A 15,770-nucleotide genomic window follows, 5' to 3' on the forward strand; every position below is an offset into this window, starting at 1 on the left:
GTACAACGCTAGGCATGAAAAGAATTGGATGGAGCATAGTTTTCAAGTTGGTTACTAGGTCTGGTTGTATATCAGCAAGGACAGGATGCAAGGTGAAGGTAAAAAGCTAAATCCTATCAGGTATGGACCCTTCAAGATACTTGAGAAGATTGGTGAAAATGCTTTCTGCCTTAATCTACCAGCTTACATGCACATCTACTCAATCGTAAATGCAGATTGCTTGAGATTGTTTGAACCTTCAATGGTTGAGGACCTTGAAGAGAAAAGTCAATTGCATTCTATTGATGACCTGCTACTTGAATATATTAATGAATTACAGGAAGACACAGTGCTGGACAAGAAGGTGAAGACGACGTGCAGGGGAGATGTGGAGTACCTCAGGATTGGGCTCAAAGTTTCAAAGCCGAGGAGTGCAAAGTTGACCGAGATTGGGCAAGTGAGAAAATAATACCCTCACTTAGTCGATGCTTAAAAACCAACTTTTGGTGGTCCAAAAGCTTTTTAGTGGGAAGCTCATGATCCGGATTAGATCCATAACTCGATTAAAGCACGCTGACTGAGGCCCATGGAGACTGTGTGAGAGGCAAAATTAGCCCCTGGGATGCCCAGATCGGAAAACCCTCAAAATGGAGGCCTAGCACTAATCGCGCGTCGTTGGGTGAAAACCCTCAAAATGGAGAAGCCTCGAGCGTTAATTGCATGGAAGAGCTCGGAACTGTGGGGAAAAGGCTAAAGCAAAAAGGCGGGACCCACTCTGAAACCGGCAGTATTGATCAGGGGCTCCTTGAGCAGTAAGCAGAATTGGTGAAATTGGAGCGATCCCACTCAACGCCCGATGCGTGGCGAGCGGAGGAGAGAGAAAACCGCCACTCATCACGTGCTAACAGTCGAGCAAGTCAACCGCGTGAAATGAGCGGACGATGTTGGATCTAGGGGATCCAAATATGACAGTTGACATCGCGCCCGACGACAAGACCAGATTTAACGAGGGAATAAGCTGTGATTTAGAATGATTTGAGGTTTGCTTTGACCGCCATGGTGGAGAAAGACTCATTCCATGACGTAACCAAAGAATTGAACCGATGAAGCAGGCTGACACAGTTATAGGAGGACATGTGGACACTCCCTGTGACACTGAACAGGGAACTCCAAGCGCAGCTGCAGTAGGTGATTCGACGGAGGAGGAAGAGGAACTGAACAGTCATGGGAATGAATGGCCTTAAAGCCATGCACAGGTAAAGCAGAAAGACACCAGAACCCCAAGAGGAGGACGGAACACACAGAGAGAGGAAGAAAGAAGACAAGAAGCAAAGAAGATAGTGAAGCAAAAGCAGTAAGAAGACAGAGGGCCGAGCTGATGAAAGTTAGTGTGGAGCACCAGAGAGCTTGAGAGATTCAAGCCATCCTCGAGAGGATCTATCAGACCAGAGAGGTCAAAGAGCTGGTAGGAAAAAGATTATGTGCACTCTAGTGGCTTGGGGAATCCAAGAACCACCCTGCCAAGCAAACCTATTTCAGGAGACTCATATTGAGTCCTTGTATTGTAATTCTTTGCTTAAGACACAATAAAATAAGGCCACCACTAAGAGCTGGACTGGAGATGTAGCCCTGGAGGATAGGGTGAACTCCATATTAATTTCTTGTGTTCTTGTATTTTCTTACTGTATTTCTCTGCTGTCTTTCCATTCAAGTGTCTGTGTATTTGCAATCTGATTGATCCATTGCCTAAATAACATAGACACACACCAACACATGGGTCTGTAATACCTTTATTCAATAAATCTTTAACTGAGGTCACTCATAGGGTGATTATCAGATCATCAATGGATCAAAGGATGTGGTAGCATGCTCTTCGGAAAGTTAATATAGTTAAGGTCCTATAGGACAAAGTCATAAATACTAGCACAATATGGAAACGCTAGTAGTAAGTGAGAGAAGCTGGAATGTTTATTGCACAAATTTCAGGTGGGAAACTCATGTGGTATAAGGCATTATCAAGGCCCCCCTCATGGAAATCATGCTATAAATTTTCCCTACATTTGTTTCGACGACGAACCATTTGCAAGATCTGGTTTGGGCAATAGAGGCAGAGGGAGGTGCAACTACGGCAAGGCAATGTTGTAGATTCACCAGTGCATAGGATTTGTCGAACAATATTTTTCCTTACTAGTCAAGTCTTTAGTGTCATGTGGTTGTTGTTTCCTACCACTCTCCACAAAATCCCCTAAATTACAGTAATTTCCATTCATTTCATGAAATTTATTTTGGACAACTATATCTCTTAACCTAGGGGGATATCAACATTTGAATCATTCGGGGGCATGAGGCAAGGCTATTTCTTAGTGTGGATTTATGTGTATGGGTAGGCTGATGTTTTTTTCTCCATCCCGTGTTTGATGGTGTAAGCCTAAGCCCTTAGTGTCTGCTTTATTTTTGTGACCACAACCTTCAATTTTTCTATGTATGGTTAAAAAATAATTCCTTCATGTCATCTCATTAGTACAGTCGTTGCTTTCTCTAAGGAATTCTAGTAAGCCTCTTTTATGGTTTCAATTAGAATTTTGGTGGGACTGGAGCTTTGTAGTCCCATTATCCCTCTCTATTGTGATGCCTCTTCTGAGAGCCCTCCTAAGTAGTCCCAAGGTTGGAAACTATTCTTAGTTATCGTATTACATTACATGGCACCTCCCTTTCTCTTCGAAGTCTACTAGTTTTCTTGGATCTCTGCTCTAGGATGTCAGTCCTGATCCTCTCTCAACCATGCCTCATTAGTAGGAATGGGTACAAAGGGGGGCTACATATTACCAAACATGTACCCTTAATGGGAATACACACATGCATCCTCGATTGGAGGATTATTTTGGGTGTTATTGGTACCTTACTCTAGGCCATATCTAGGAAGAAATTACTCAGGCTTAAGGGGAAGCCTCCATGCATAAAATTTCCCTCTCAGATACAAAGGTCCTTGTAGAATGGGCAGATTGTATCCTTGACATAGGGCATGTTGTAACCCTAGAGACAACCTCTAGCTGAAATGAGATCAGTCCCTAGGACATTTATGCAGAATAGGTAAACTCTTTTCTTATTATCCTGTACATGGTTGCCTAAAGATATTTTATAAAGATGCTAATGTAAGGGTAGCTCTTGGAGAAAAGACAAACCCTCCCAAATGGCCATGTTATCTGTGAAAATTACTTTTGAAGTTGCACTAGAGTGAAGGAATGAAACGGTGAAAGATTCAATGTACAAGGATATAAGAACATAATATTTTACACCAAATCTTAGCAGAGACCATGAAAGACTAAAGAAATGGAAAATTGAAAATGTGGAGCGCAGTTTAAGGTTACTTTTATTAAATATGCACAGGTACTGTGAGTTGTTTAAAGAAAAATTAAATATGTTTGACTAAAATAACCAACAACTTCTTTACACATTCTCAAAGGAAGAAAACAGATAATGACTTACAGTAAAAGAAAGAACACATATCATACCCAATAGACAGTTGGAATCATCCAAAAAATTTATTACTCCAACAAGAAAGTTTGATTCATTAAACAACAAAAATTCTCTTTCCAAGGCCAAAATTTGGAACCCCAAAACTAGTCCCTTCAATCCTTTTTAAAGAAAACTCTTACATTGAAAAAATTTATGAAACAGATAACTATCAACTACTTCAAACTACCTCTAACTTATTTGGTCTAAATGAGAACTTATGGACTAAACTATCTTTGAACTTTGAAATTAGAAAACACATAATTTTCCATAATTAAAAATAAGTGAATTATCATCATTTGATTACTTGAGACTCTTGCACATGATCGCTTGATGAAGCTCCAGGTTCCACCACTCAAATAATTTCTAGTGATATTAAATTTTGACATTTCTTCCACACTAATAAGTCAGGAGATGAACATTGTACTGTTATATTGTAGGCCATCCTTAGATTAGTTAACCTGTTGTGTGTTGGCTTCTCAATAAATATGGTTTTCACTAACCATAACAACTGAAAATCCCTCTGTAAGTAATTCAAAATTTGTATTCCTTTCAGAATTGTTGTTCATTCATGAGAACCATTTATTTTACTCGTAGCATCCACTAGCAATGTTGCATATGTTTCCCAAGGGAGGAGATTTCCATTATGGTCCCAATATGAAGGTAATCCTGCTCGAACTCTCTTATGAAGGTTAGAATTGAAAATCAACATTGATTCCTTGACTCCCCTAGCCCGCTCTCTACATTTTTCCTGTATATTTTTTTCTGCACCATTTTATTTATTTATGATATAATGAATGTTTTGTCTACAATATCCATTGTCCTCAAATCTAGAAAAGACTTGGCATTTAAAAAATCAATCATCCTTTTTGCTAGTTGTGAACTTTCCTATGACTAAGCTTTATTGGTGTAAATAAAAGATTCAAAATCCCTGACCATTGCTTTCTCCTCAACCATGACTATCATATGAACCCATATTTCTTTGACTTGTTGAATGATGTCATTCCAAATGATCTCTCTTTCTTAAATTAGAGACATATTTCCTTTAATTCCTTAACTTCATCACTGGCTAATTGATAATTATTGTGATGTTGTGTTTCATTTTCTCTAGCCATGTTTAATTGTCTCTCTTTATGCTTTAAATTCTGCTTTGCATCATCCATATTATTTTGTATCTTCTTCAACTCATACTCTGAAATTTTCAACTAACTCATAACTCTAGTGAGTTTCTCAATGGGATCTCTAGAGTATGACGACACCACAAGTGTGTAGACATGTTTATCTATCTTTTGTTGTAACTCTAAATCGAGCTCTTTGATAGTTTCTATCTCCTTATTAAATTCCACCAATTCATGAGTTAAAATATCCTTTTCTTTCTCAGTTTGATCCAACTTTGGAGCTAGAACATGTTTTGTAGCAAGAAACTTTAATTTTCTTCTTAATGTCTAGGTTTCAAACTCTGAACTCTAGACTAATGCTTGAACAACTTTCTTATCCTCTAGATTCACCCCTAGCTTAATGATCAATTTCTTAAATTCTTCATTTTCGGTATCAACAACACGAGAGTTAGTTCTCTCTAACTTTAGCTAATCAATTACCTTTCCCAATAAGGCCTCTGTTTTTCTTTCTTCTAATGATGTTTTACTGAGATCACTGTAAATCAATTCTCCAGTCTCCCTGTGCATATTTATCTTGTTAAGAAAAGGAATATCTTTTGTATTCACAGATAAGATGACTATCCTGAAATTAGCTACGGAAGAAATTGGCTGTGAAAAAAGATGTGCGAAGGAGAATTTCAATGGACCTCTTTCTGAATCCATTGAAAGAATTCTGGTTTGATAACCAGGGATTGATTGTGCCTCTGCGTAGTAACATTTTCCTCTATTTTCTTATTTCTTTCTTTGATATGCTTATAAGAATCCTTCAAAGCCCTCAAGGAACCATGTTCTTCTTCTTCAAGAATAAGAGATGAGGGTACACGCTTTAGTCATCCTATATGCAACTGAAATCTAACTTCACTGTTAGGCCTTTCAATGAGATGTTCAAATTATGTTTCTTCTCTTTGTGTTCTTGGCATTTTTCTACTCTGGGAGATCTCCCCTTCAAGATCAATGGAAATTTTTTCTCTTATTTTAAATCCCTTTTTAGTGGGGAGAGGAGTTTCAACTTCCATGCTTCTCTGTGCTTCAACCAAGCCACCATTTGCCAACTTCTCCAACTCAGGTCTTGATTCATGTACATAATTGGCATATGAATTCTCTACCCTCCTCTTTGGAATGATATGATGTCGATCATAGGAACATTTTTCTCCCTGCTGAAAATTCATTGCTTGAAGCATTATTTAAACCTCCTCAGCTGCATATCTATTATTAATAATGAATGGACGAACAGTCCTAGGAAATTTGAATAAATATCCCTTTTTGGCTGGAACAAAGTGTATTTGGTATATGTTTAGGATTTTCCTAATGAACTCCAATGCAAATATCGTCATAGGTACAAAAGAGGGAATCTTATAATGAAGAACATATGCTTCATACAATATGATTTCTACATAATATTCAAATAAAAACTAGTCCCTAACCTTCAGATATTTGCTCAATTGCAAAAGGGGTTGAGATTTTGGAAAAATCCTAGGAGGGGAAAAATTATTGATAAATTTGTAGACAATTGACATAAAGGAGGAAATGTAATATGAAAAATCCTCATTGTTTGGTTGGCTTCTGACCAAATCAGTCCAACTGACAATTGTTTTTTTATTTTTATTGACATCCATAACATTCAAACCTAGGACCATAAATTTCTCAAAATACACATATAGGAAGAGATACACTAATAATGAAGGAAATCTAAAACACCCAGCGACACTGAAATTAAGGAGTTGTGAGTTAATGGCATGCTCCCAAAAGGCTGGATTATCCAATGCCACATTAGGTTGCATCATCAAATGAAAAAAACCTATAACTTGACAATCTATTACTGAAATTTCATCTCTTCCCAAAATTCTCATAATTATTTGCAACACGGACATGGAACTCTCAACAAAACAAGTTACAGGAAATTGGACTAATTTTGAAGGAAAAACTATATTTGGAGGCATAATATAAGTATATAATTTGTTATTGTCCTTTGCTAATAGATTCTAAAAGGTTGACATGAGGCTTTCATCGGAGAAAGAGGAATAATAAGCTAACTGTGGAAAATCCAGAGCTTGATGAATTAACAATGAGAAAACTTGAAAAATGTTTTCTCCTAGAAAATTCATGACATAACACCTCTGGGGATACAAGGATGAAGTCAACCAGGTGATATACTCCGGGAAAAGATAAGTTTGAGGAATAAGTGCAGTAAGTAGACCTGACTTGACCATTCTAGATGACATTTCTTACTCATTTTGATTAACAAGGATATTATGACGACATTCCATTAAATTAACAGGATAGAAAAGGTCAAAAATGTCACATTCGATGTCTGTAAGAGGAACATGGGTCGAAGAACCAAAGGGAACAATCTTCTTTGTCATTTTAAACTTCTTTTCAAAATTCGCAGAGTAATGAAGCCACTTAAATACCTAGTGAATTAGCAAAGGATGTGATGAAAAAATTGAAGTTGTTGGAGGTAGCAATAGTTTTCATGGAAAAAGTAGTTAAAATGAAAGGGGATAGGAAAAAATGGGGCTTTATAGGTGGAGAGAAGGAAAAGTAGAGTAATGATAGTGAGGAAAAAGAGGTGCGGAGAAGTGACGTGGTGGAGAATTGTGGCAGATGACGTGGAAAAGGGTGGTATAGGTGATGTGATGAGAGGTGGCATGGTGATGTCAGGGAGTTGTTGACAGGGGCACACACTCACTTGAATTCCATCTCTCTTGTTGTATATGTCGCGAAAACTATTTATCCCTCACGAGGACACACCTTGCGGTAATTTATTTCTCAAGGGAGTATTGTTGAGGTTAATCTTGACCATAGATCACCCCGAAAATATTTTTCCCCAGATTGCTTAATTCTCCCAGGAGAAATCTCCCATATAACGACCGATGCCTTTGTGATGTTGAGATCATCGTGAGTGAAGCCCAGATGCATGTATTGACATCGCGTGGAGAGAGTTGCATGTTTTTTAATCCTCGATCTCCTTCAGTGTGATGGGGTTGGCCCACTTTTGTGCATAAAATATATTTCTAATATTATTTTTAATTTAAACATTTCCTCTAATGAGCGGGCCTACACTATACTCCATCAAAACATTAGAATTTTTGAAAAATCTTAGACAAAAGAGTCCCTTGAACTTTTTCTATTATTTTGTTTTCTTTGATTTTTTTCTTGTTTTCTTTTCATATATATATATATATATATATATATATATATATATATATATATTTATTTATTGCATATATGATTTTAAAAAAAAATTGTTTCTCAGACTAAAAAAAACTGACCACAACACTGGCTCGACCCGGGGATAATGTTTTAGAGCAAAACACTAAGAACATATTGAGGGCCAAAAATTTTTGCCTCAACATTGGGGGATAACCACCCGGTCCGGACTTTAAAGCAGCTCCTTTTCCGTTTGGAGTAGTGGTTCCAACTAGTTTAACTAGGTTCAGTTTCCTTTTCCCTATAACTATTGGTTTATGATAATATCTTTAACTACCAATAGACAGGGATATCGGATCATTTCTTCTTGCTGATCGGGCAAGAAAATGACCCTTAAGCTGATTTGGATTCAACCAAGCCACAACTAAAATTTTGCCTCTTTGAGAAGAGGACTTAAAAGAATGTAGAACTTAATCTAAATGCAAACTTATTCTAAGATGCAAGCAAAATGAACTATCTTAATCCTATCTAAATTAGGCAGATATAGATCTAACCTAAACCAAGAGCAAGATATTTAAAGTATTGAGATTTAAATATGTTTTGTTTAAAATGAATATCAAGTTAATGAAGTAGTTCAATTAATTGACATTATGGATACCAAAACACATCCTATTGAGACCTCTTAACTAAAATAATCAATCAACAACAATCAGGAAGAAATTAAAAAATGATATTGATTGTCAAATTAGTAAATCCAATAATTAAACAATAATATGCAGAAATAGTTCGCAACACATCAGTATTTAAAAAAAAAAAAAAAAACAATTTTATAAGACAGATTTCTGAGCAATTAATTACTCAAAAATCATAATTTAATCCATAAGAGCAGAGATACATAATAACAATATTGATACAAATTACCCATATCAACACAAGTGCAAAAACATGAATAAAATGACACATTCTTGTTATCATAAAATGAAACTAGTATTTGAAATAGTAGTATTAGAAATACCAATTTATTGAATCCATTTCTTCGACTCTGGTTTCCAACAGTCCTTTACATTGTTTAAACCTCTGCTTTCAAAACTAGAGCTTCAATAGTGCAAACTCTACCCATCATACATAATTCAAGATACAAAGAAAAACCCTCAATAATCTTAAGATCTGAGATTTTCTCTCTTCCCTCCCACAACCTAAATTCCTATTGCAGAAGTGCTTTTAGAAGTCTAAAATTGCAGAGGAGAGCAGCCCCTTTTAACATTCTGCAATCTGTCATTTATAATGTTTCCAAAAGTATTTTTGAGAGGAAAGTTTGTTGAAGAAAAATTTGCCCAATGTAATTTCATTTGCTCAAAATTCCAATCTTTAATTACTAGACCATTCTCATTGATTGAGATCTTTTCCTCCATATCTCTTCTACTGTTTTCTTGCAAAAGGAAATTAAAATAAATTAAGATGCAACAATAAAATCAAAATGCCATTTCTAGGATTAAAATAAATCCATTAAAATGCAATTAATTAAATAATTGAAAATAAAATATAAGCTTTCTATTGATGCCTGGGATGGTTTAATTGGTCAAGGATATCATTGACGAATGGATCTGCATTCAGAAGAGGCTTGGACAAATGAAAATGCAGAAAATAAAACTCAGAAAATTGATTTTGTTTTAAAAATTCGGAGCTTGATCTTCTACCTGATTTTCGACCCAATAAATAACCAAATTTGTTAGTGAAACCTCCTCAGAAATGTTCTCCTTGATTTTATATTTCCAATGAGCCATTCTGGGCCTCATTTGGCCAAGTATAACACAATCTATGAGCTTCCAAAGTTGATGGGTCAAATCTGGGATAATTCTGGAAATTTTGTTGCTGGGCTAAAAAAAAATCAGTGTTTTAATTAAAACATCTAATCGTAAATTAGACTCTAATTATATAATAATTAATACTAATTTAATTGTTAATCATAAATTAAACTAATTATTTACTAAACTATTATTAATTAATATTAATCTAACTAACTAATATATAATTAACTATTTATAAACTATTTAATATTAATCTAAATAATAATCAAATTTAATTACAATTTATATATTAATTATTTTAAAATTTAATTATTCTAATATTAAATATTTACACTAATATTAAGTTATAACTACCCTACTTCCTTTCACTCATTCGTATGAGTGTTAAGTTGAAACAAAACATAAAGTGTGTGTGTGTTTTTTTTAAATAAGGGAGGAGTTAGTTCCCAGAAGAAGTGATATGGGGCCCTCTTTTTTATACATTATACATATCAGACTAGCTGACATCCATCACATCTGAGCTGTCACATCCGGAATACATTCGCAATAGAACAGTAAAGGCTGCAGCGCAGCGACATCATGGGGATCGAACGCAGGCGGGGTGCGAAGCAACCAACTGCCTCGACTGTTGTACCATGCACTTGCATGCAAAACATAAAGTAAGTGTTATGAAAACTAAGGTGAATACTCCAAGTTCTTTGATCTTCAGCCATCGAATTCAGCCATCAAATATCGGTGATCGAGGAAACGTAAATCATCTAGTTTTAGAAAATGCATCAATTGTGATCTTCCTATCGCGTCATAATTTTTTTTTTAATATTAAAGTATATTATCTTACGACTCCATTACCATTTCACTCATTCGTATGAATGAGTTTGAAATTCAAACAAATGAATTATGAAGTTTTTTTATGATACTTATGCCCCTTTGACTTTTTCGAAATCACAAATTGGGAGGTCAGGGTTATCGGGGTTTTAAAAAATGTGTCGTTTAAAACTTCTGATCCGATCATGTAAATTTTTTTATTTTATTTTATTATTATATATATATATTATTGTTTTATTTAAGTTTTATTTTAATGATGTTTAGTTATGCTATGAAAGTATCTAAAGCATAATTTGCCTATCTAAGCTACAGTCACTTTGATCAAAATAAAAAATAAACTACAGCCACTATGACATTTATGGTTTTCAATATTAGTAATTTGTTTAAAAACTAGAGTAAATTACGGAAATCGAGATGCTTCATGATTTGGATATATAAGTAAAAATGAAAAAAGTTAATAATAACTAACTAGGGGTTAATATTTAAAATAAATGCATTATTGAACTAATTTAATTACAAAACTGGAATATTGTACATTTAACACATTTTTAATCCAGGGGACATAGATGATTAGATTTCAAATGAGTGCCATTTATAAACTAGTTGACCAAATGAGGTAAAACAAGCATCAATGGAAAGCTTATAAAAAATCGATTTCAACAAAGCAATCAAAACAAGAATCTAAAGAAAATGAAAATTTGACAAAATTGTAGGATAATCAACATAATAAAAATCCTAAAATGCATTTAACCAAAAATTTTACAGAAAGGGTCTACATTATTTAAAGTAAACAAATAAAAAATGGGGGGTTGTGTTTTACCACAACAATGACAACACACGGGAGAAGAACCAGTTATCTCTGTTTGATATGAATGATATTTTCCTAAAATTAAAGTAAAAATAATTAAAGAAGAGAAAAATATTTTTTGAAATGCTTAACTAGGTTCATTAATCTGAGAAAAGAAAAAATCATCTTATTGTAATTTTTCTTAAAGTTTCTCATAAATTAAAATATTTCAAAAATCTATATCAGTCCTTAATTAGTTGTAGAGATAAAGCAAGGGGTCACTTTACAACTTAGATTTTAAAATATACTCATTTGTCATAGGTAGAGCCACTGTTGCCAGCAAACATCTAGAGTCTCGACAGGGTTACCTTTTAATCATCAATGATTCAGAATCCCATCTATTTAAGAATTATTAACCTAGAGATAAATCTATTTATATATGTTTATTTTTTTTATTTTTTTTGCTTAAAAGCCATTTTCCTGGTTTGGTAGCTAGATAGTTGACAATGCCATTCACTGGTTATAATTGGACTGAATAAGCCGGCTTGTGATGATACCCCTTGTCTTATAATTGTTTGCAATCATAATCCATTACCCTGGTTTGTTTAGCAGAGTTGGTAATGTCAACTTATTTTTCTCCTATGATCATGGTAAGTGGGCTCATGATGAGACCTCTTATCTTTTAAGTTTAAATATATTTTTGAATTATACTCTAGAAAAATAAGACTCTTTTGGACAGGGAGAATAATTGACTTCTTAAGAGTTAAAAATGATAATTTCAAAGTGAAAGGTGCTTTGCAGTAAAGTGTCTTTACTTGGTTAAAAATAATTTTTCTTGAGTGATAATAGAATTTTGAAAGATCTTAATAAAATATTGAAATCTCAAAATGATTACAATTTTAATGAAAAAGAAATTTTTCAGATTTTATGATACTTTGTCAACCTCTCTTGATTGGTAATCTCTTCTTTAAATATGTTTACATTTATAACAAGAAAAACAAACTTTATTAAGAGATTTTAAGAAAAAGCTAATAGGTGACTATTAACAATTTTTCCCTATATACGCTGACCATTTTTAGGTAACAAGAAGGTCTTCCATATAAATCATGGCAAAGTGTTGTGGGGAAAAGTATCCGATGCGGATGACACTAACCCTTTCTAAAGGTGACAGTCTTTAGCAACAACTGAATGATAAAGTTTTCATGTTCCACTTTATGAAAGCACAGAGAGAATGGAAAGAGGGTCAACCAACCTGGTGTCTTGCGCTTAGTCGATCCTTGTCCTTCTCGCTTTGTATTCTGTTCCCAGCTCTTTGCTCTCCAAGCCGATCCAGCTACACACAGAATCTGCACAACAAAAGGGAGCAAACTACGAGATACAAGCAATCATAATTGAAGCATGGATTAGGTTGCATCAAATATACATGTAAACACAAAAGCATCTATGTAAAACAAGTATATAGAAGAACATGCAAACTTTATTGATAGAAAGTAACAGGGTTCCAGAGGAAGTTACAACCAATGATGTTGGCTCCAATCCAGCAGCACCTCCTCGGCAGCAAGAACTCTCTTCTTCACCTCTAGTAAAACAATCACCCAATAATCCTGGCAGTATACCAACAGCACCTCCTTGCTTTTACAAAATTCCAGCCTCCCTAGACCTCATAGAAGAGCTCTATATATAGGAGGGAAGAGGAAAGGATGAGTCAGCTGGAGGTTGGCATATAGCTGACTAGTGTCCTCTCCATCTTCAGTTAATCTTCAGTTCCTGTGTCCACTTGGAGATCCTTGCTTACACATGGTGATCAAGTACCTCTTACTCATCACAGGGCGAATCTCATGACCCAAGTGTCAGTTTGGAAGCTTCCTGGGCAAATGACACCTTGCAGGATGACTGTGCCACTTGGCCAATCTCGCCCAGCGCAGGTAGCCTTCATTGTTTTTGACTTCCAGCGCAGGTACAGAGTGGGACAGCTGCAATACAGTGCAGAAGCTCAGTTAAGCACCTGACATGATCCAAAATAAGCCTGTTCTGAAGTGTTTTTAGGTGGAGAACTGATTGGAAGTGCTGTTGATTGATGACCTTGTTCTTTTAGGGGTAAGAACAACATGTTTAGGGACTGAGGATCCCTGTAATTATCGACATTTCCTGCTCCTTGACGCGAGGCACAAAAATGTCTATAACAGTTGCCCCCTAAAGTATGAGGCCGTTAATCGGGTGAAATGCTTTAGCTAGAGGGTCCGAAGTTCGTTCCAGTGCTGAGGAGAGTGCCCTGTAATACAATACAATACAATACATTATCTTTCATTCAATTTTCACGGTCTAGCTGAGGCGGGCATTCCCATGCTCAGCTTTTATAAATACATTTTGGTACATATGACAGACGATCGTCTGAAGACAGACTGATAATCTTCCGCTAAAATTATCATCCTTTGAGGAGGATGATCATCTGCTGCAATGATGTACATGGCAAATGCTTTTATATTTCCTGAATATATATCGCAGCCCGGATGGATGAAACTAGATCCGGGGTCTTCAAACTCGTTCGATCTTCACTCTAAGTACAAGTCGATCCATGTGAGAATTGCGCTGAAGTCGAACATGGAAAGACATCGCTTGATTACCGGTCAATAATGAAAACCGTTAACAAGCGCGAGAGGAATCACCAATAATGACGATGACCCTCAAGGTACGGCAGTACAATTCACGTGGCGTGAATAAAGGACTTGGCGTCGAACGCCACGCAAAATCTTCTGGTCGAAGGTCATTGATGTATACCTGTCGCCGGAAGTGAGAAACTTGCCATTGAGGCATGCAAGCTTCAAAGTACTGATGGGGGTGTTCCTAGATCGACTTCTTGGATAATGAGCTGATGTCGACAAGAAGCGATCCGTCAAAGGAGGGCCTTAATGAATCCCACATCAATGACACGGAACGGAGCTAATGATTTAGTGGAGGTGGAAACAAACTGTGACATATGATTCAGGGTGGCGATCATGAAATGGATGAAGGATAATGTATGGTAGTGGATGGGACATGGTTGACACTTTCTGAATGACCCCTCTTGAACATATAACGACACTGATGCGATGGATCGGTAGCATTACCCCGAATGGATGGTGTGGCGAGGACCATGGTGATGAAACCGGTGAATGAGACAACCCAACCCGATGTGATGCGGAGGAAAAGTGTCATGTTCAAGAGTGACTTGCTACCTCTAAACTTTGATGTTCTCCCAATTTTTCCCCAGTCATTTCTGACCAGTACCTCTTTATTTTTGTCAAGCTTGAGGAGGATAACATATGCTTGTTCTATAACCTGCCCTTCGGGCAAGCCCATCGCTATGATTTACCGAGCCTAGCGATAGGGAAACTCGTTCTCGTCTAAAGACAAGTTTGTCGCTATTTAATCATTTTAACGAGTCTAACGACAAGGAAAACTCGGTCCTTTTCATTTTTAGAGAGTCTAAAAAGGTACAAAAAGTCAACTCCATAATTCCTTTTTCGTCAGCTAATCCCTTAAGTCCGAAAAAGTATAAAACAATACAGAAGGGATGGTTGTTCGGTACTTTTAACGAGCTGAACCAGGCAAGCGCTCGATCCTTTTGTGCAATAATCCCTCAAGTCCAAAAAGATTAAAATTTAGAGGAGGGATAGCGTTCCGGTCCTTTAACGAGCTGGAAGGCCAAAACTCGGCAAACTTTTCATATTTTACGAGTCAGTGAAAAGAGCTGAAAGAAGACTCATCTTTTGAGGAACGAGTGATAAACAGGGATAGCTACAGATTCCAGGTACAGGTTGGAATTTCCAATCACGGCAGTGTCACAAGGATGGCTAGGTGAAATCACTCTTCGCAGCTGTTTCTCAAAAGAGGTAAACACACAAATGGAAGTGAATGATCGACCAAATGAACGGTGGAGGTGGTGGATGAAAACACGATCAAGGTTCTTATGGCTAATGAATTTACGATCTCAAAAGGTTATTTACCGGTTCATTTTTTCCATGAGCTTGAACTCTGGGGGAAACATTTGCTCACACTTTTCTATTTTTTAACGAGCATAAATTCAGGCCTAAAACTGCTCGAATTTTGCGTTTATTTTTTAACGAGCATGAACTATATGCTAAAACTGCTCGATATACCAGTCATAAAAAGAACGCCTCCTCTAAGGATCCATTTTTTATAGAGCTTGGGCCTTACCACAGCTATGCTCCAAATTTGGCAAATTTTACTTTTGCCCCACAGGCTTTCTTCATGCAAGGTTGGAAACGGCTAATCCTACGAGTTTAACGGGTTAGACCTACAGGTTTAAAGGGAGGACCTAAAAATTTAAAAAAATAAATAGTCGTCCCTTGCTTGCATTCCAAAAGTTCGCATGCCCCCAGGTATAGGATAGAATTTCGAGGCTGCCCCTCCTCTCCCCTACTTCTGCTTTTCTTTGGGTGTTCACAGTTATTTGTCATCTTGCTAATCTAATGTTAACGATACTTGTCTTCTCGTTATTTTAAGGGGTCTTACGCAGTACTCAGACTTCCTGTCGGCCCACTTTTAACA

Source organism: Pinus tabuliformis, chromosome Q, assembly GCF_031772625.1.
Source record: "Pinus tabuliformis cultivar Carrire ecotype Pingquan chromosome Q, CPIR1, whole genome shotgun sequence".
Taxonomy (NCBI): Eukaryota; Viridiplantae; Streptophyta; class Pinopsida; order Pinales; family Pinaceae; genus Pinus; species Pinus tabuliformis.